This window comes from Nothoprocta perdicaria, unplaced genomic scaffold (genome assembly GCF_003342845.1).
Source record: "Nothoprocta perdicaria isolate Ctin4 unplaced genomic scaffold, notPer1 scaffold_257, whole genome shotgun sequence".
In the NCBI taxonomy this organism is placed as follows: Eukaryota; Metazoa; Chordata; class Aves; order Tinamiformes; family Tinamidae; genus Nothoprocta; species Nothoprocta perdicaria.
In genome coordinates this window covers 750554-771315 of record NW_020455485.1, presented here as the reverse complement: position 1 = coordinate 771315, position 20762 = coordinate 750554, and the positions used below count along the sequence as shown (strand labels likewise).

Sequence of the window (20762 nt, the reverse complement as noted above, 5' to 3'; positions counted from 1 at the left end):
TCAACTCTACAATAACTAAATGGGAAATAACCAAGTTGGTTTAGCTCACTGGTAAGGATCTGGGGTTAAACAGCGAATCACAAATTTAAGCAGACTCACTGTCATGTACTTAAAAATAGCAAGTTAGAAACATAAAGGAGACACATAGGTGAATTATCTTCTTCTACTTTGCTTCGGAAAGACTTCAACCACAACCTTCAGTCCATCTTTGGATACTACATACTAATGTGGACATGACCAGCTGACTGAGCACTCAACAAAACACAACTTACAAAAGCACAGAAAGAACAAAATACTGTTTAATATAAGCAAGATTTGGGGGAAACATGACAAAAGCCCTTGAAAATATTAAGGGGGACTTCAAAGAAAAAGGGAATAAAACATTCTTGTTCAACATAGGACAGAAGTAACTTGCAGATTAGAAAAAAAAAAAAAAAAAAGAAGAAAGGAAACCCCACAAATTTATACCGGTAAGGAAAATTAAGTCTTGAGATGAAGCTCAGACAGACTGCAGGATCTCTATCAATGCTGGTAATAGTGTCAATATAGTTGAGGCAACCAGAAGGCCCTCATGCTACCAGCATTTTCTATGATTCTGAGAAACAACCTGTGGCTACTTACTTAGAGATTTTTTTTTTTTTTTTTGAGTTCTAGGATGTTTTGCCCAATAGTATGTATTGCCTTCTTCTTGGTTAATTTTTAATAGTGTCTGAAAGCTCAAAGCTATAGGGTAGCTTGATTTAAGATTTTCTTTCATCTTTTTATTTTCTTTTTTTTGCTGTTAGAGCAAACTGTCTGGTCATACTTCCCCCTAACTCTTGTAAAACCTCTTGAACACAATTTTCTGTAGTCTTTTTTTTCTTCTTTTTCCTTTTTTTTTTTCTTCAAGATCCACATCAACATCAATGAAATCAATAGAATTAAGTAGGAACACATTATTTCCTGAATTTCCTGAAATGGCCTGTAGCCATTATTGGATCATTTCTTCTATTCAATCGATGAGTATTATTAATATTTATGTGCATTCCTTTCAGTTTGTCCTTTTGGTTTTCGCTTGTCACATCTAATCATCAATTTCTATACCTGATCCAATAATTGACCCTAGAAATCTGAGTCTTTCTGGAGCTGTATGACTTCAGTATCAGATAACCATCTGATATGAAAGATATGCAAGCTACATTTCAGCCTAGAAGGCACATTGAAACTTTCTTATAAAATTCAGGGCTTTTCATTTTTATTTATGCTACTGATTGAACTTTGCTGGAATTTGAGTGCAGAAGATGAAGGGAGGCTGTTCCAGAGTTGAACTGATTCCAAAGAGTTTTTATGAGGAGTTGAATAATCATCACAGACAGTTTCTAATGAGAATAGAGTTGCAAATATATTCACTGCAGTATCAAACTCACCATTATTCTCTCTCCACCTACCCAAATCCAAAAATTTCTTTTATGTTTTACTATTTGAACTACTAGCCTTTCCATGTATTTTAGTAAAAAAAAATAGTTAAAAAGAGAGCAGGGACATGAAATTGCTAACATTGTGTTAGGTTTTGATGGAAAAATGAAAGATTTTTTATAACTGTTCTTTTTTTTACCTATCTGGCACTGGGCCATCTTAACACTTTTTTTTTTTTTTTTTTTTTTAACGGTAACAAGCCCAGCAGATTTAACTGCTGTTTCTGAAGATTTTGGACAGTAGCAATGACAGTAGATTTCTCCTTCCCTCAAGTGGAGAAGATATTTTAGCTTCCTTTCAGAAGTGACATCAATTTATATCTTTCTGTCTGTGGCAACAGACTGTTACTGGAGCTGGAGCTTATGACTTTTATCTTGCAGTGGCACCTGCTTTGGTCAAGGGGATTCCTGATTACTCCTTCTGGTGATGTTATTAGGATAAGCAGCTGTCCTCCCTATTCTATTATTATTATTCATGGTATGTGATTGATTCTTCTGAGGACCGTAGTGATGGGAAACTTAGCTGTTCTTTGCTGTCTTTCTTCTAAAGGAAACTGGAAGGACATTTATTGTTTCTGAAATGTGCTACAGGTACCATTTCAAGGCACCTGCTGCTCCCACATCTCTGGGTAGCCAGAATGAGGTCAATGAAAAGGTATAAAATGTGTAGTTACCCATATGCTGAGAGCAGTTGCACACTTGTTGTCTCTCAAACAATGAAATTCATCTAGTAGCACCATACTGAGAAGAGTTTAAAGTACAGAAAGGAGAGAGGAGGGGGCTCCATCTAGTCAAAGTTGAGGTAAGCCATGCATTGGAGTCACTTTAACTGAGAGAATGTCTCCATCATGAGCTACCCAGCTTCAAAATCTTGGGCTTGTTTTTATACCATTTTATACCATTTGGCAGTCAGGTTGGCTATATTCAGCATCTTAAAACTGATACCTGAGTTAGGAATTTATATATACGGAGGGATAAAGATCTAAGGAATGTGAACAGGAATTGTAAAAAAAAAAAAAAAAGTTTTGAAATGTTACCTATAGGAAAGGCAATTGTTTATTCATAAATAATAAAAAAAATCAAGTAGACAATCACAAGGACATTCTTTCCTTTAATATTTGACAGACTAACATAAAGTGATATTTAGCTGTTCCTCACCTTCACTAGAAGACATCAAACATATTACTATGAAGAAAAGAACGTTTAGATTTTATGAATGCCCCTTACTTCTTTATTGTCCTTATGGAGACGGCATTGGGAGGCAAGGTATCTTCCTTACCAGATGATTTTTTTTTTAAGATTGGATTAAACAAGCATCTCTCACAGACTGTATAAACATCCTTACTCTTTATGGTAACCCAGACAAATGGATCAGATGATCTTTGATGTCTTTAAGGTGTTCTTTGACTTCCAACATGAAAAAAACACACCCTTTTTTTTTTTTTTTTTTTTTCTCTTTACACTTTTTATCCTCTAAGATAAGCCAAGATCAATATCTAATTGCTACTTTGGAACAGATGATGATGAGCACTGGGATAAGACAAGTAAAGAGCCTTACATCTGAATCTAAGCCTATGGTCATTTAGGGGTCCCAATCATTAAAATACATATATATTTGTGTGTGTGTGTGTGTGTGTGTGTATATGAATATTATATGAATATATACATAAAGATGATGGATACATCACAATCTGGATACATCAGTGTTTATAAACCAACAGTCTTCTTTTACAAAAAACATTTGTCTTTATGAGACAGCCTTGTAAGATTTTCTGCCTTCACCTTTGCATCTTTTTTGGACACATTTCCTTTTGAGCATCTAGCCTATAGATTTTCTTCAGATAAAAGGCTACTTGTTTTCCATCTGTTCAATAATTCAAACATACACATCAAATGCACACACTACATTTGCAGACAGTGACATCCCCTTTCCTTTCTCCCCTTTTGCACCCAGGCAATTAGCATCTAAGCTGTGAGAAGATGACACGCTCCCAACCACCTCCATGGTGCATCAGCTTCCCCTGCCTCTTTGCAGACCTTACTGCATTGGGCACAAGCAACCTCTTCATCATCCACCCAACCCCTGGCTGGAGAGCAGAGTGAGGAGCAAATCCTGGCATCATTGAGGACTTGGCCTTGCTGCAGCATGAGTTTAAAGCAGATGTGCACACATCAGCAGGTTACATACAGTGCTGGCAAGGAGAGCAAATGTGTGGTTGCCATGCATTTTTGGGTGCTTTCCACCCAAAAATAATGTTTGCCCCTAAGCTCTGCCTCCTCTTTCCTCCCTACCCCTTCATTGACTTTTGCCAGCCTGATATCTTTACAGTTGCATCCTCATTACTGGGGAATGGAAAAACAAGGGTGCAACCTTCATTGTGCTAATATCCTGCAAGGAGCCAGACCTGGTCAACTGCCATCCCCTGGGAGGGACTGCGGTCCCCCCACACCAGAAGGTGAGCATCAGTATGAAATGCTCATGGGGAAGTGGAAGGGGATGGGAATGATGCTTTCCATCCTCCATGGCTATGAATTTCTTTTCACAATTTCTGGTTTCCGTCTGCTGTGTTTTTGTCCTTTTCACAAAAACCAAGGAATGTGTTTCACAGAGTCACAGAATATTCAAGGTTGGAAGGGACCTCTAGAGATCATCTAGTCCAACCCCCTGCTCCAGCAGGGACACCCAGAGCACGGGGCACAGGGCGGCATCCAGGCGGGTTTGGGAGATCTCCAGAGAAGGAGACTCCACAGCCTCCCTGGGCAGCCTGTGCCAGGGCTCTGTCACCCTCACAGGAAAGAAGTTCTTCCTCAAATGGAGATGGAACTGCCTGGGTTTCAGCTTATACCCATTTCCCCTTGTCCTATCGCTGGCCACCACTGAGAACAGCTTGGCTCCTTCTTCCCTATGTTCTCCCTTTATGTACTTATATATGTTAATCAGCTCCCCTCTCAGCCTTCTCTTCTCCAAGCTAAACAGGCCCAACTCAGTCACCATTGGGGATGTCAAGGACAAAGATTAGAGGAGACACTGTGAGGTAGCTGGAAATGATACATCATTTACTGACTCCAATTGGAAAATTTAAGAAACTTCAGCACGAGAATAAAGTCCCTCCTCCCTCTGCCCGCCACCCTCCCCACCTCTCCCACCTCCCTCTCCCCGCCCCCAAAAAAAAGGCCTCTTGGAAGAATATACAAAGGATCGTGAGCAGGAAATAAAAAGGAGTTTAAGAAAACAACTGTGTAAGAAGAGAATAAACATACCAAAAAAAATGCAATAAAAGGCATGGGATTTGGGGAAAAAACTGACCTCGATTAAATTGACGATTTTCACTAATTCAATATGCTGCTTTCTTTCAAAAACAATAACAGATGCAAAAATGCAACATTTGCATAAAAATGATGCAGCAGATACTTACACAGCTATAGAAGAGGCTCTACCTAAACTCTAGGCTGAGTGCAGGCAAGTGATACTAATTCCTTTAAAAAGTGTTTTCTTTTTTGAAAACATAACCTATGACGGCATTCATATTGATGTAAATCTCTATTTCTCTAATGATTCAGTGCAACACTTTTTGATAATACCTTGGGGCAATATCTTCCAAGGGGAAATTACACTTCGTATTTCCTTTTCAGTAGAAATGACTTGCTTTTTAATTTAATTGGTTTTCTTTTGCTTCTGCATTATAATAAAGGTATAAACGGTATTATCCAAACTACTTTATGCCACTTAGTACGCATATATCATATTAATACCCCATTTTATTTGTTCTCTTTTAAAATGGCATAATCCAAATTTGTATATGCATCACAAAGCCATTATTTTGGGGGGAACCAGACTTATAAAAAAGGAAGCTTCTAAAATGTGGTGCAGTTGACAGCTCCATTTGTACCAACTGTGTGAGACTACAGGCCCAAACAAACTTTGCTTTAGCATATTTAGCTCTTGGAAGTCTTTGGCAGGCCACAATCCAAGCAGAATTGTAGATGAGTCTGGAAAGGAAGATTTTATAAAGCTGCTACTGCCACTAGTAGAAGATTTGCAACCCAAATAACACCATGTGCAGAAAGTTTTCTCCCTTGATCCTAAACTGATCTACACTTGATTGTAATTTTTCTGCATCCCTCTGAACACAAGAACATAGGCTTTGCCCTAAAGGACCGCACCAGGAATAAAAAGCTCACTGCATTCTTAAAGCCTGAGAATGACACAAATCATTCAGCGGTTATGCAATTACTCTGAAAAGCTACATATTTTGAACACAGAGCTTTCACTCAGCAGTGGCCCCAGGCATAGCAATCGGCATTGTGTCTCAGCTATCATCTCGGCCAGTCTCACGGAGGGCTTTAGCTCACTACAGAAGATGAGCTGGCATTACAAAAAATATTACCAACTCAGGATAGTTTGAAATAGCAAATAAAAATAGTCTTGGATATCTCTCTGTCCCTAATTTCACCTTTTTTAACTTGAGGTTTGCAAGCCCCTTTCCCTACAGGATTCACACAGACTAATGGCACACTGAATGACTGCACAGAAGCCACCATAAAAACAATTAAACTCAAAGTGCTGTCAAGTAAACCAAGAGAATGAAACAGGGCATATTCCAAACAACAATGACTTTTGAAAATTATTATTTAGAGGCAGACAGACTCCCACAGACCCTGACTGCGCTCTGCTACCAGGGTTTGACTACCTAGATGGAAAAGCTGGTTTCTATTGGTCCCTCCCACCCAATTTCTATAGAAATGCTGCCTTTGAAAATAGTAAGAAATCATTTTTTCTCCGTTATATACATGTATAGTAAAACATATTGAAATGCGGAGATGTGTTTTCCACCCTCTAAATCACTGTGATCTCAAGCCACAGTGCTTATTACACTAGCAATATAGCTGACAAGGATATAACATTAGCTATACTCTCCTCGGCATTTCTTGCCATGCTGACAGTGTGGGAGTCGAGCCACTATTATTCTGCACCTTTTACAGTCTTTTAAAAGACCAACTTTTTTATTATTATTATTTTCTTAAACTTTCTGTGAACCAGAGTTCCTCCTGACCTGAAAGTCTCAGTAATTCTTCCAATCCCTTGTTAACCATACTTCTAAAAACAATTACAGTTGTAGCTGTGGGATGGCTGATCACATATTTAGATCACATATTAGTGACACTGGTGGGAACAACCGATTGCAGGTCCTTTTTAGATAACGCTGAAATACATAGTGATGAAGTGATAACGACTTACAGGCCCATTTCTTTTCTGCATTTTTTTTCAACTCTATAAACAATCTATCGCTCACTTCAGAGGAAAGACAAATGATTTATTCTACATATATAATATAACAGAACAGTGTTATGCCCTAAACATTTTGCAAGAAATTAAAATATTGTTTTTCCTAAGACTTGCTCCAGAATAAAAGTAGATTTTACTTTCGTTTGTATATGTTAAAAATATAAAAGGTAGCAAACAGGCACAGCAGTCTACATGCTGAAGTAGTCAGGGCACAATGGAATTTACAGACCTTTACAAAAGCAGGTAACTTCTTAGTAGCCCCATTGCTGTATTTCCAAAATAACGTCACAGTTTCTTGTAGGCCATCCTACAAGAAGCAGAAAGAGACATTATAACTAGAGCATTTCTGAAGGAAATTAAGATAAGATCAGCTTGCTCCTTGGATATCAACTGCTAGAAATGTAAAATTGTTTTAGAGATGTCAAAAATTTTAAACTGGGCAAGCAGTCAGATCATAAGAATTATTTAAATACAGTGAAAAACAAGTTAAATAAAATTCAAAATAATAAGTTTTTTCAGACATGTTATTGAAATCAGTCTTAATAAAAAGACAATACGAGTTCGACAAAAAAAGAAAGAAAAAAAAAAGAGGATGCTGCACCAATTTATATTCCCTTTGAACTGTCTGTAAGAGAGACCTTAAAGTACATTTTCAAATATATAGCATATTAAAGAAGTAGACATTTCTTTCTAGCCATGGCACTTCTAGACTTTTGGTAAATGAAGCCAGAAACAGTCTAGTGGAACTGTGCTGTGTGATAAAGCACGTACTGATAGGTTCTGCCCAACATCAGTGAACAATTGTTCTTTCTTTTAACCAAAGGAAAGAGTTTCAGCAGTAAACAAATGCCTGGCGTCTTCAACGATTTCTTCTGGAGTGTCAAGGCAAACCTGCCATTTCACATCTCCTGCTGATGCTACTTAAAGTCAAAATACAAGTTCTTTTACCGAAGATGTAGCAGCTGCTATGTTTTCGATTATTACGACTATGATACACAAGGGTAAATCCAATACGCTGTAGCTTTCAGCTTTAATTCCTCCTGGAATCCACACCAGTTGTTGTAACGATAATTATCTGGGTATCCCCAAGGCCAATTTTTGCCGTTTTCATATAAAAATCACCTCTTTCATAAGACATGAAATTTAAAATCGTCCCCTTCACAGATATCATTGAGTCACTCCATTACCTCTGGGACAGATATAAATTATGCATTCTTTGATTCTCTTTAAAATTTTAGATGTGCAGGGGGATGCAGAAGCATCTAAATGATACTAAAAACACAAGGCATTCAAGAAAGAAACAATAACTTGTATGGTATTAACTGCTACAATGCTCCGAAGGCTCCCTGCCTGGTCAAGAAAAGCACATGAAGCACTGAAATATAACAGCAGGCTTGCATGCTAATGGCTGCTAGTGACAAGGACTCATTGAATGTCACTGCTTCAGATATTGCGTACTGTTCATTTTTCTTATCTTTGTGACCTCTCCTTTGAAATGACTGATGAAACGCCTGTGAATTAGCATCTCTGCTTCTGGGCATTCGCCACCAAGAAGGTACTCCGTTACATCTCTGCTAAAATAAAAAGGAAAAAGGAAAAAGGAGGAGGAAAAAGAAATCATAATCTTAACAAAAAAAAAAAACACCCCACAGTCTTAACTAAGAATAGTCTATTAAAGAGTGCTTGGTGTGTACTGTAAAAGGTGTGTATTTTTCTGAAGCATACTCATCAGGGTAGCTTTTACCTCAGTGTCTTTTAAGAGCATTGGCTTGTCACAATACATACATGCCTATTGCAGGCTTGGCTAACGTTTTCATAATTGGTGTGAATAAAAAGGAATAGCTGCTATGACAAGAAAAAAAATGACATTTCCCTGTTCTAATGCCCTGCTGCTATGATGACCTATTTCACACTAGCATCTGCTCTGTTCTGATGAACCACTCCAGATGTAAGCTGGTAAAACAGCACTGCAAGTATGTTAGCCAGGCATGCACTGAGTGCTGCAGATGTTTTGTTCCACGCTTCATATTTAATGTGTGTCTGATAATTTTTTTATTATGGTTATTTAAACTAGTTAGTCTACAGAATTTCCTATGAAGTTGTCAAAATCTGGGAACCAATCTGTAACTATAAAGAGTAAGTTCCTTTGTGTTAGCATGTTCATTAAAATCTAGAAAAACAAGTCAAAAGAGCCTGGTTTTGAATTACCAATGCAATGCAAACTTCAGCAATCTATTATGCCTTAATACTACTTGCCTGAGGATTTAACATAATACTCAATTTCAGGTTCAAAATTATAGATGTTTGTAATATTTAGATGCATCAGTCTGACCAAAAACATTATGCCCCTTCTCTGCCTCAAGCCCTTGACCTGAATGAGGTTAGTGACAGGGATATGAATGGCTTGAGCAGAAAATGAAACACAAAAGTAGCTTTACTGTGAAGTACAATATTTCTTCTGTCACTTAACCATTTTTTTTTCCTCCTCTCAAAATTAGAGGGTAGACTGCAAATCTCCAAGGCTAGCAGCTGCTATGACAGCCTAAGTGCCATTTAAAAGAATAATAATTTATGAGTTGCCTTGGTAGAATAGCAAAGGTCACCCAGATGGGTCCCCAGGGAGAGGTGGAAGACAAAGGTTACGAAGATGACTAAAGACTAGCCTACAGGAAGAGATTTTCTTGGATGGAAGATGCTTTGTTACAGCTGCTTCATGCTACCAAACATTAGCCTAGTAGTCGCATCCTAACACACAGCTCTCCCTAAAGATGACTGTAAGATGTTGCTTAAGAAATATGCTTCTGAAATGGGTGACCAAGCATGTTTGGCCACATACTCATGGACCAATGAATCACAACAGGACACTTAGCAGTAGGTTTGAGGTCATCTTGAAAAATTGCCAAAGAAGTCCTTGCAATACAGTCCCAAAATAAACGCCACTTTTGGGGGTCAGGCAGTACCATTTTCAGATTTCTAACAGATCAACACAGATTGGTTCACTGTTTCTTTCAGCAGCAGTGTGAAGAGCCAGTACATACACAGGCTAAGACACACAGCTGACACATTGCTTCTAGGCAGCTGTAAATTTGCACACCAGCCGTCGTGCTGCACAGCAGGTTGGGCTGCTTTTCCTTGCCACAGCTACAGCATTCCCCCCTTCAGCTGCAGCAAGTACAGAAAAAAAAAAATACAAGGATGAAGACAAGCAGGAACAACTCTTCTTGGCACAGCTTCACTCCGTGCAGCATCATTTCTGGGCTCATAAAATAAGCATTAACTGATGGGAGAAGCCAGTGTCGCAAACCTGGGGGTATCCGGCAGAGTCTGCAGAACATCGAAGCGATAAAGGAAAGCCTAACCTGGAGCCAGCGGGCAATACAAGGCATGTCTCATCTCCTCAGAAATATGTGGCCAAAACCTCTTTAAGAACTGACAGTTTCCAACCGCTCCTGATCCGTTGTGAAAAGTTTCTGCTGCCAGATCAATGGCTGGCACTTGCAGGGGAGGTCTGCATGACTCTAAAATGCACTGATGTAAAATTCACCCATCAAGGAGAGCCTATTGATCACTTAAGAGTGTAAAGGATTCCTCATTTGTTGTAGAACAAACTACCAGAGCCCATTTTCCTGCTATTTCATCTCCATGCCAGGCCTCGCAAGTTCCTAAGCAGTGGCGCTGAGGGATGGATAACCATTCAGGTATGTTAACCAAAGGTAATTTTCAGAAACTCTCATCTGTTTTCTGTATTCAAATAGGTCTATTTGTTGAAGGAGACTAATGCTCTGGGCACTACTGGTGTCTGTATTCTCTTGTTCTGGCAGCCGCTTGTCTTTTACCACGGCTGATGAAGCCTTTTTCAGATCATAGAAAATTTTTACAACCCCATAAGCGTGGGGAAATGACAGCAGAGTGTGCCTTTGGGAGACAGGAGGGTGGAAGGTAAGCGGAAGGCGGGATGCAGCAAGAGCAAACCTCAGATTATGACGGTATGTTTTATTCTGCGTATCATCTGCAGGAACAAGGAAAAGGGAACTTAATGGCGCAGGAAAACTGCGGACACGATGAATAACCAACCCACAAGACGTCCCCTCCCAGATGAGGAATTTGCAGGGCATGTCGTCTGGGAGCCCTCCTGAACCTGGCCGGGAAAGGAAAACAGTATTTTCGGTGTGTGTTTTGCCTAGCACTTTGCTAGCACTCAGCACAGCAACTCCTTCACAGCGCCAAATCTTGACGGGCTCCATGTGCAGGGTTTTTATACTCTCTGGTGTTGGTTTTGAGTGCTCCGTCTGCCTTTATTAATTTTAAACAGAATGGGGGGATGTAAATTCACCATTGGGGATATGTCAGTGTTTGCTCAACATGCTCTGTATACCTTTATTAATTTTGCATAGAATGGCGAATGTGATTTCACTCTGGGGGAAAATCCGTGATAGCGGAAGGCCTTTCCCACAGCAGGGGAGCAGTGGGGAAGGAGAGACTATTTCTCTGTGGGCTTTATTTTTGAGTGATTTGTGCATTTTCATGGCTTTCTGAAGTTGAGGAACTTGTGCTTTCATGAACAGGCAGTTTCAATGCCATGACCTACTGGTCTGAAGAGGTTGATTACCTTAATGTAGCATTTGTTATGCAAGTCCTAGAGCTTATGATACATTTTAAAAGCAGCAGATGATAGCTTTTTATTGTGTAGGAAGAGTATGTGAAGGGGGAGAAATTAAAAAGCCTTCAAAATTAAGAACAAGACTTTTTTTTTTTTTCTTTTTTTACTAGTACAAGTGCTTAAGAGCTATATAATCTACAAAAGGCTTGGTGTGTGTCAAAGGTTCAGAAAACTTAACTTTTGGCTCATTGCAAAGATTGCCTTCAGTCTGTGTGACCAGCTTGGTAAGTCGTCGTTTCTGCCCCCACAATTCCTGGGCTTTGAGCAAGCTAGTGCTTGGCATGGAGTGTGTCGGGATGGACACTTGGCTGCCTGGGCTGCTATTCCCCTGGTTTTGATAGAGATCTTTCAAGGAGTTGCTCCCTTGTGAAGACATTCACCAAAGACCATCGAAATTCAAGGCTTTATGGGTTCCAAAGGAAAAACATATTTTTTTGACAGGTGTGGGAGGGGTCTGTAGGGACAATATCTATAACAATCTTTGTTACCTACCTTTAACTCACACAGCAATGCTGCACAGCATCATTGCAAATCCCCTTTGCTTCTAGACTCCGGATCCTTATATGTCTTTATTTCATCAGCATCATGATAATAAAGGTAATGTCCCCTCACTGTTCTCTTTGTTTTTCTGGTAAAAAAAACTACTAGAGAAAATAAACATTGTGCCTATCTTGATTTCAGGGTCTCCCAGAACATCAATCATTTTATAATCAGCTCTTTCAAAGACAGAAATATTGGTGGCCTGAGAGGTCTGGACCCTTCAGGTATAATTGCCAAAAGACAGAGTAAATAGGGATAATGTTCACTGTTCAAGTTTGCAGGACAGATGTCATAGAGTTTTTTCATCCATAACCCTGCAATGACTGATACAGAGTCTACTCCTAGTCTTGGAAGCCTCCACACATTAATTGGTCTTTTTTTCTCTTTTCCCTACTGACTTTTTGAGCGCAAAGTAGGGGACTCCCCTATAGCTCCTCCAGCATGCTGCAGCAAGTGGCCAGCTGCACTTACTATGTGGGGCAATATAATTTTTGGTCCCTCTCTATGCCTGATTTCTCTGTTATTCCTCAGTATAGGGACCTGTCGCAGGCCATGGTGATAAAAGCATCAGTGACGAGCAACTTGGGCCAGTCTGCTGTATGGAGAAGGCAGGTGACTGCTCCCTAGCACAGTCTAATGATAAGTTTGCAATTCCCCAGGCAGTTGTGATGTGGAGCGTACTCAACCAGACACAAATGAACAACCTGTTTTACTGATCAGGAGACACCTCAGTAAGATTCATAATAATCAATAATGGATCTACATGGCTTGGATCTACATGGCTGAAAAGTGCCTTACTGAGACTACTGCTCATAACAAACTTGAAACGGTGAATGGAATTAATTACTTGCTTGATCAAAACACGTTACATACTTGAAAACTGAATTATGGAAGAGCTGGCTCTCTGCACCCATTTATATGTCAAGCCATTCTTTTCCAAGTCTGGTGCAGCTGGCACATGAGCTCCTCGTGTGACGGATGGCCAGGGGCAGAGAGTTTCTGCACGGGGATGGAAAAGCTTCGTTACCTTTCTGAGCAGGCAGGAACTGCCTCGATTGTGAAAATGGATGAGGGAAGCAGGAAAGAAAAGGGGCTAGGGGACTGCAGCTGGCTGTTATGAGCTCTGCAGGTCAGCGAATTTATTCTTGCTGAATGTGGCTGGATTTTGAACAGGTGGGAGGGAAAGGGGAATCCATCCAAGATGATAACGTGCCCCTCAGAGGAAAAAAAAAGGCAAATATCAGGTACATGTCACAGCATGCAATGCAATGCAGTGCAATGCTTCTAACATTTTATAAAGGCTAAGGCAATGATAGTCACCAGCCTCCTCACTTTGCTGCCAGCAGCCTGGCTGCTGCGGAGGCTGAAGGCAGGGGAGGGAGAGATCAATGGGAGCTGGGTATCCCTGCTTGTCTGTGCTCCTCTCTCAGGATCCTGCTTACGCAGCCCATGCAAGGGGACATCTGTCTTGCAGTCCTCTGCATCCTTTGTCCATTAGATGCAGCCTGGACAAACTGCAGGTAGCAGCGTTATTCTGTGTCCAGTTCCTGCCAAGCCTTCCAAAAATAGAAGGGGAGCCAGACTTCAGCTTTATGTCCTTGGCCTTCTTGTAAGCAGCCTTTTCTCTTCTCTGTTTCAGTACCACTGTGTATGAAACACTGGAGGCTAAACTTCACTACCACTGTATGTGAAACACTGGAGGCTAAATTTCATTGAGCCATTGCCTTAGTTCCCCCCTCAAAATCCTATTTCTCTGGAGACCAAATCCCCAAATTTCCCATATATTCTACTCTCTCCCTCAGAGGATAAAGCTATAATGAATTCATAGAATAATTTAGGTCGGAAGGGTCCTGGTCCAATCCCCTGCCAAAGCTGGTACCTTCGGGCTCTGTCCAGGGAAGTTCGGAGTATCTTTGAGGCCGGAGATTTCACAACCCCAATGCATCCAGGAGGCAGCAGAGCACTGAGCTAATACAAAATACTCTAGAAATGTGTGCCCCAAATGTGTGCTAAATATACAAAGTTTTGGCATGAGTGGGCTAGCTCTGAAATAAGGAGATGACAACAAGCCACCTGCCCCAGAAGAGTATCAGGACAGAGAGACTGCACAGAAATGAGGAAAGAAAGGCAGGGAGCACTGTAGGTTAGTATTGAGTAGCTACAACAGAACTTAAATTAATGCTGATCCTAACAAGAATACAAACAGCAGTAATTTGCCCACTAAAATATTATAAAGAATTGTATCAAATAAACAAAGATTATTACTATTTTTTTAAATAATATTAGTGTAGCCTGGTTTCAATGCCTTATAGCCCCAGCATGAGAAGGGTGTAAAATGGGACAAGAGTGATACAAACCAGTTGACTTCAGCAACATTGCTGCAACCCAGGACCACATCTAAACAAAACAAAATAAAAAAAAAGAACAGACAGACAAGATTGTCGTCTTTGCCAAGAGGTCACAACGCTTGCCAAGAGGTGACATATTTCAGTCTTCTATACAGATCTATGATATTCTGCTAATAAAGTCAATTATTGCCCTGCCAAAATATACTGCATCTTCTGTATATTTAGACACAAGACTACTGATAACAGGAGGAAAGAATTTCTAAGCGAGACCCAGGAGGACGTGCACATGCATGTGGCTCGAATAACAGCTATGCCTCTTTCACCTATGTGAAAAACTCGCTTAGCAAAGAGCCATTTTAGTCCTAAGACTGTGAAGTCCGCCTGAGAAACAATAGTAGTAAAAGCCCACAGAAAAAAACAGCCTGGAGGAGAATGCTTTTATCATGACGGCAAATGCTAGATACGTTCAAAACAAACAAACAAACAAAACCTTCATTATTTTATTTATTTATTTATTTAATTAATTAATTATTTGTTTGTTTATTTATTAGTATTACAACAGTAGCAAGAATAGAATCAGTAGCCAGGGCTGATTATGAGCAGAAAAGGAAAGCAAAACACAAAACTTAGGCTTTTTTACTTTGTTGCTGGAGAAAAAGAAGGATAGCCAAAGGAAGCACTTTGTCAAGAATAATGTTCAAAGAACTGGAACAGCTGGCTAAAGTTCCTGTCAGTACAATTGTTTGGGTAATGTACACATAAAATATTAATTCTGATTAGCATTTCAGCTATTATTCAGAAGCTTTTATGAGTAACTCTATATCATGGATACTTTTTGGTGAGCGTGGATTCACTGCATGGAAGAGTCTTCAGAAAAGTCCCTTCTAGATTAGGAATGTTAATACAGATTTTCTCCTCTCTTTTTTTTTTTTTTTTCTTTATCTCCTCTTGTAAAGGTGATGCTGATGCGCTCATTTTGATTTATCTGACATAGGATTCTTAGAGTAATTTACTTATGGTATAGCCTTATTCTTGACTCATCAAAAAACTGATGGTATCAGTAGATGAAATTTACACAGAGAGAGAAAAGTAGTCTTTTAGACTGAACTTTTTCATGGTTCTAAACACAACTACAGGATGCTCCTAGTAGGAGTGCAAGCATTTGCCATGTTTGTAATTATTGAAAATAATCTGATAGGACTTGGGCCACAAAGCATTTTTTTGTGGCTGGAAGAGGTTAACAGTACAAATAAGATTGAGAACTGCTGTCATAAACTATTTAGAATAGAGAAGAGCAAAGCCAGGATTTGGAAATACGCTGCTTTTTATATGACAGGCTAGAGGAGTGAGCAGTGCTTGCAAGGCTTCTGTTTCTTACTGGATAAACTGTTGGGCTCGAGATTTGCTGAGGGTTCTTGTCAGCCTCCACTTTTACTTCCAGTTGTTGTGTGTTGCATTAATTAAGCCTGGAGGGGATATGCGTGAGTCTTGCTATGCCAACATTGCTCCTATTTCATAGGGTCTGCCTGAAATGAGAAGAGGCTTTCTGGCTATCTATCTGATCTGCAAGAGTCAGTGAGGAAACCCAAAGGATTCAGCGACTCCACACCATCACAGTAATGAGCACAGAGATGCCCTTGATGGATGGGTCATTATTTTTCAAAACATTTTCCCTACTCGTCTCACCAGCTTGCTCACTTACAGTTTAACAAGCTGCTCTCAAGACAGAAATCAGCCTGACAGAGACTTTGAGAAACAGAATTATAATTAAGATCCTAAAACCTTCACTATTTTATTTTGGACCTGTCTTTGCTGTTTTATTGCTGAATTTGCAGCCTCCATTCAGAGAAAAGAAAGCTTTCAGCAAGCAAGTATTTCAGTGAATTAAAAATGAACCAGAAAAAAATCCAAATCTAAACCCAAAGCCCATATATTTGGGTATGCTTTTCTAAAGGAAAATCTTAATGGCATCTCTCTTTAGCTTTGCATGTGGAAAGTTTCTGCAAAACTAGCTGGCATCTACTGAACACTGAGCAGCAGCAAGAATTCTGTATTGCAATTAATTCTTAAAGCACTTGTTTTTGAGATGATGGCACTGCAAAATGCTTGCACTCAAGCAACTACAGACACATAACTTGAGATCATGTTTTCAATGAAACAGATTCCTCCTGTGTCTGCAAGTGACATGTATGCGCCTTTGTAACGCAGCCATCGCTAAGGCAGCTGTGCCACAAGCTAATGCTATGGAAAAGCTGCATGCTCAAGTGAGTTATATTCAAGATTTGGTAAGTGCAAAAAGAAGTTATCTCTGGAAAATAGAGCGGCAGGGTCTCTTGCAGCCCAGCCATAAGAGCCATACTTTAAAAGAACAGCCACCGTTTCTGCAGCTGAGCTTGCAAGTACATATGCATGTTAAAGATTATAACAGCAAGAAATTAGTCTCATTAGGCATTTCCAAACACAGTTATTGTCTGTGTATATATATAATATATGCTGTGTTTGGTACTCCGTAAATACAAATGAAGAAACATGATATTTCTCTGAAATACAAACTTCTACTTTCATACATGCTTTCCAATTACACTGAAATATTTCAATTTAGTTTTTAAAGCTTCTGAACATTGAAGCTGTTGTAAAAATTAGAAAGAGCTTTCCATATAGGGTAAATAAGTCATAGAGAAAGCATGAGCCTGTTATGAGAGGACATGCAGTAAAAAATCCCTATGGAAGTTTGATGACAAGTTTGCAAAGAGAAATACCCAGACTTCTGTAAGGTTCATTTCAGGTAAAGGTTTGGAAATCATACTACTTGTTTAGATGTGCAGGTGCATATCCAATGTCATTTGGAAAAAGACAAAAATCTGTTCTTTTTTCCTGGAATCTGTCACCTTTAAAAATGATTTGTTAAAAACACTGCTTTCCCTTTGCCAACTGTATGGCAACATATGTATAGGAGTTTAAATGCAGAAGATGTAAAGTCCCTCAGAAAATCTGCACTATTTTGTTTAGAAATTATTTTAGTGATTGTTCCTTTGAGACACTGTGTTGGCTTCCATATTCTGTCCCCCCATTTCTGCACTCTTTCTTTTCCCTCAGCCCTGACTTCTGTAAGAGATAGTCTGTCCAGGTTAAAAAGAAAAAAAAAACCTAAAATATCAGATCTCTGATCATGTTCTCTACACAACCGCAGATAGATTTACTCCAGAGAAACTGGCAGGTTATCTTGGGATTGGGATCTTAGGTATCAGGAGTGACAACTACTTCAATTAATGTTTCTTCTCCAGAAGGAATATTCCAAAAGCACCTACAGGTTTCCAGCAATGGGCCAGCAGATTGGGTCAGAAATTGGGTCAGTGATCTCTGGTAAAAAGCACCAGATAGTTGTATGTGGGCTAGACAGCATGTATGGACAGGAGTCAGAGTAAGGATAGCATTTGAGCCAGAGCATTTACTTTCAAAGTAAATATTCAAAGTCATATTGTAAGAGGATTTATCATTAAGATGGGAGAAGCATCTTCTAAATTTTTACCTATAATTTTGAGGATAATGTTATGGAAAGTATGTTTAAAGACCCAACCGTGTCAGCCCACATAAGCGTAAACTGGCCTGTAGAGTTCAGAAACTTCTACTTCCATGATTAAGGATATTTGGCTGGAGAGAAGCTTACAGATTTAAACTCCAGTTACTTTATTTATGGCAGCAAGTTTTCTCAAGCTAATCAGAGAGCTGTAAATGTCCCGCTACAAATAGAACCCAAGAACATATAATAGTGGATACATTTATAGGGCAGCTTGAAGAACTCCTTTGAAAAATTGTTCTTTTAACTCTTTTCCCCCACTGAACAGCTTGGAGAAGAGTATCCCTGAAAAGGCCCATCTGGGGCCAAAACACTGGTTATTTGTTCTCTTTTGCTCTTTACAAATGAAACAAAATACAGTTAATACATTATGCATGTTTTCAGACATATTTTTATTTAGCCTATTTTGGTTTGTTGTGTCTTGGGAACTCTGTTTTTCTGGTTAATAATAAAATTGAAATATTAGGGCAGAACACCAACCAATCTACAGTGCCAGATGTTTTTTAAATTTAAATTAAATGTTTTTTCTATGTCTCTTTTCCTATTTCTTATCAGTCAAAAAACTATTCTCAAGAAGTTGGCCTGTCTTAAGAGTAGAGCAGGCCAGTTGCTATTAGTCATTTTATTTCCTGGTAAGATGATCTGTTGTTTCACCAATGTGAATAACTTTTCCAATAACATGCTACAGTACTTCAGTATTGTAGTTCCAGTACAGAAACTACTCTGTGCCTTACACTTTTAAAATTACAATTAAGATAGTGCTTCAAACAGATAGGCACATTATGCAAGCAAAAGATGATCCTCCTGTCACAAGGAATTTACTCTGTTTCAGATGTGAAACAGTGAAAAAGAACCACAAAGTACAAGGGAAAAAAAAGAAAGGAAAGAGAGGATAAGACTGTAATGAGATTAGAGGGTTAATTATATTCATTGCATGCACATCTTAGTACTATTTTTTTAAAATTTATTTTGAGAGGGCGGGTATATTTTGGCATGGAATTTAGCAGTAATTTGTGTTCCCCTGGAAACAGTCAGGAAAGGTAGGGAGTACAAAGATATAAAGAAAAGTAGGACAGAAAGGATCGGAAGAAGGGGGAGGTAGGTAAAGGGTTTTGGTGCAAATGAAAGGCAAGTAAACTGAGACAAACAAGTTAAGGGAAAAAAAAGCTGCATTAAGATCAAGGTTTGCAAGGGCATGAAAGGTAACACTGCAGATTAGGGGGTTGCCTTCCTCCAGCAACCCTCACCTCTATAGTGCTCTACCCATTAGGTTAGTGGACAGCAGATACATCATAGTCAGAGCAAAATGGTGTTCTTAGGACAGCAAGGCATCTCCTCTTCTTACGTCATTTCATCAGTTCCTAACTACACAGAAGATTTCTTTTGGGGAAGGGTGCACAGTAATTGGCAGTCCCTTTTTATAGGGACTATTTACAAGAATGAAAAGCACTGAAAGCACTGTATGCCTTCTCATATGGCTTCAAGACAATTTGTACTGAACTGGTCCTATTCTTGACTCTTCAAAGAGTTAGGAGCTAGTGAAGCACCAGCATCAAGCCTGTAAGTCCCAGAAGCCAGGCCAGGTTATTCTTAAGTTCTTGTTGGAGAGACTATCCCAGCCAGGCATGGGAGACTCTTGCAAGGAGCCCTCCTCTTGTCATTTTGGCACCAAATCCCTTGGGCTCCTCTATTGTAAAAAACACCTAGAATGCTATGGAACAAGGCATTTGCATTTTTTCCTTTATGTAAAAAACACCTGGAATGTTATGGAGCAAGGCATTTGCACTTTGTCCTTTATGTACATGCTGTCCTGGTTTCCTATACCTGGTTCTATTTTTCAGTGGTCATTCTGATTTGTATTGACTGGTTGTTTATTTCTTTTTTTAATTCCTTGTGGGTCTGATGGACCACTGAAAATGTGAGAGTTAAGAGCTGAAGAAAAGCTCTGCAGATGCAAGCTGAAGGGACTTTCAGGCTGCCCAGACAAAGGAGAAATGAAGCATGTTTAGATACTCACAGTTGAGCTTTCTAGTGATACCAGTCCATATCCATCCCCTCTCTAGGCATGCTCCTCAGCTGTGCTCATCCAGCAGCACAGCTAGACCCTTGGAGTGAGGCATCCTCTGGACTCAAATAACGCATATGAGAAAATCACACTCTGGTACGCTTGAACTGAGTAAGAAATTTCCAGGCTCACAGCCTGGGAATGATCTGAAAAAAACTTCCCAGAGTACCTTATGTATATGATTCCTAAAAGGTCCATATTATAGTTGCAAAAGATGAACTGAAATAGAAGTTTTATTGGTGATGTTACACTTGCTCTTGAGCAGCTTGGATAGTGAATGTCACTCGATCAGATTTGTCCGATAAGTCCACATCTGAAAGACAGCTGGCAGAATTTCTCAGGTTATCTCCAGACTGATAGGCAGAGTGTCTGCCTTCATGTGGGGCCTACATGAACTTTTAGACTCCAGGTATAAACTGCATCTTTTGGGGACCCTGAGATCCCCCAGTGTTTTGGCTGCTGTAGTCTTAAATCTTGATGACGAATTTCTGCAATAAATGTGTACAGGCCCTGTGACCAACAGCCTAACCTGTAATTTCAGGAAAACCTTTTTTCCTATCCTGTGACCAACAGCCTAACCTGTAACTTCAGGAAAACCTTTTTTCCTTTCCTCTTGAACCCAGACTGGCATGTCAATGGATTCCTTCCTACCTTTCCTCCTCTGGCTGCTAAAGGGGATGCATTTTTGTTGGTTCTACTATACAGTCAGCTTTTGGAAGACTAAATACACCATACTCACAAGAGACTTTCTCCCAGAAGATAGATCAAACACTGGGAATGTACCTGTAGCAAAAGCCCCCGTAACTCCAGAATGCAGTGCAACACTGGCTT

The 20762-nt window shown here is 39.6% G+C and overlaps 1 protein-coding gene across 1 annotated transcript in view; it reads right to left on the bottom strand.

Annotated features, from left to right (window-relative positions):
• The window catches only part of LOC112948206 (ecto-NOX disulfide-thiol exchanger 1), a gene marked incomplete at its 3' end in the record, with an annotated part of 257294 nt that overhangs the window by 195867 nt on the left and 40665 nt on the right, over positions 1-20762 (bottom strand). The window contains exon 3 of the mRNA XM_026040430.1: positions 6971-7048. The remainder of the gene's footprint in view (positions 1-6970; positions 7049-20762) is intronic.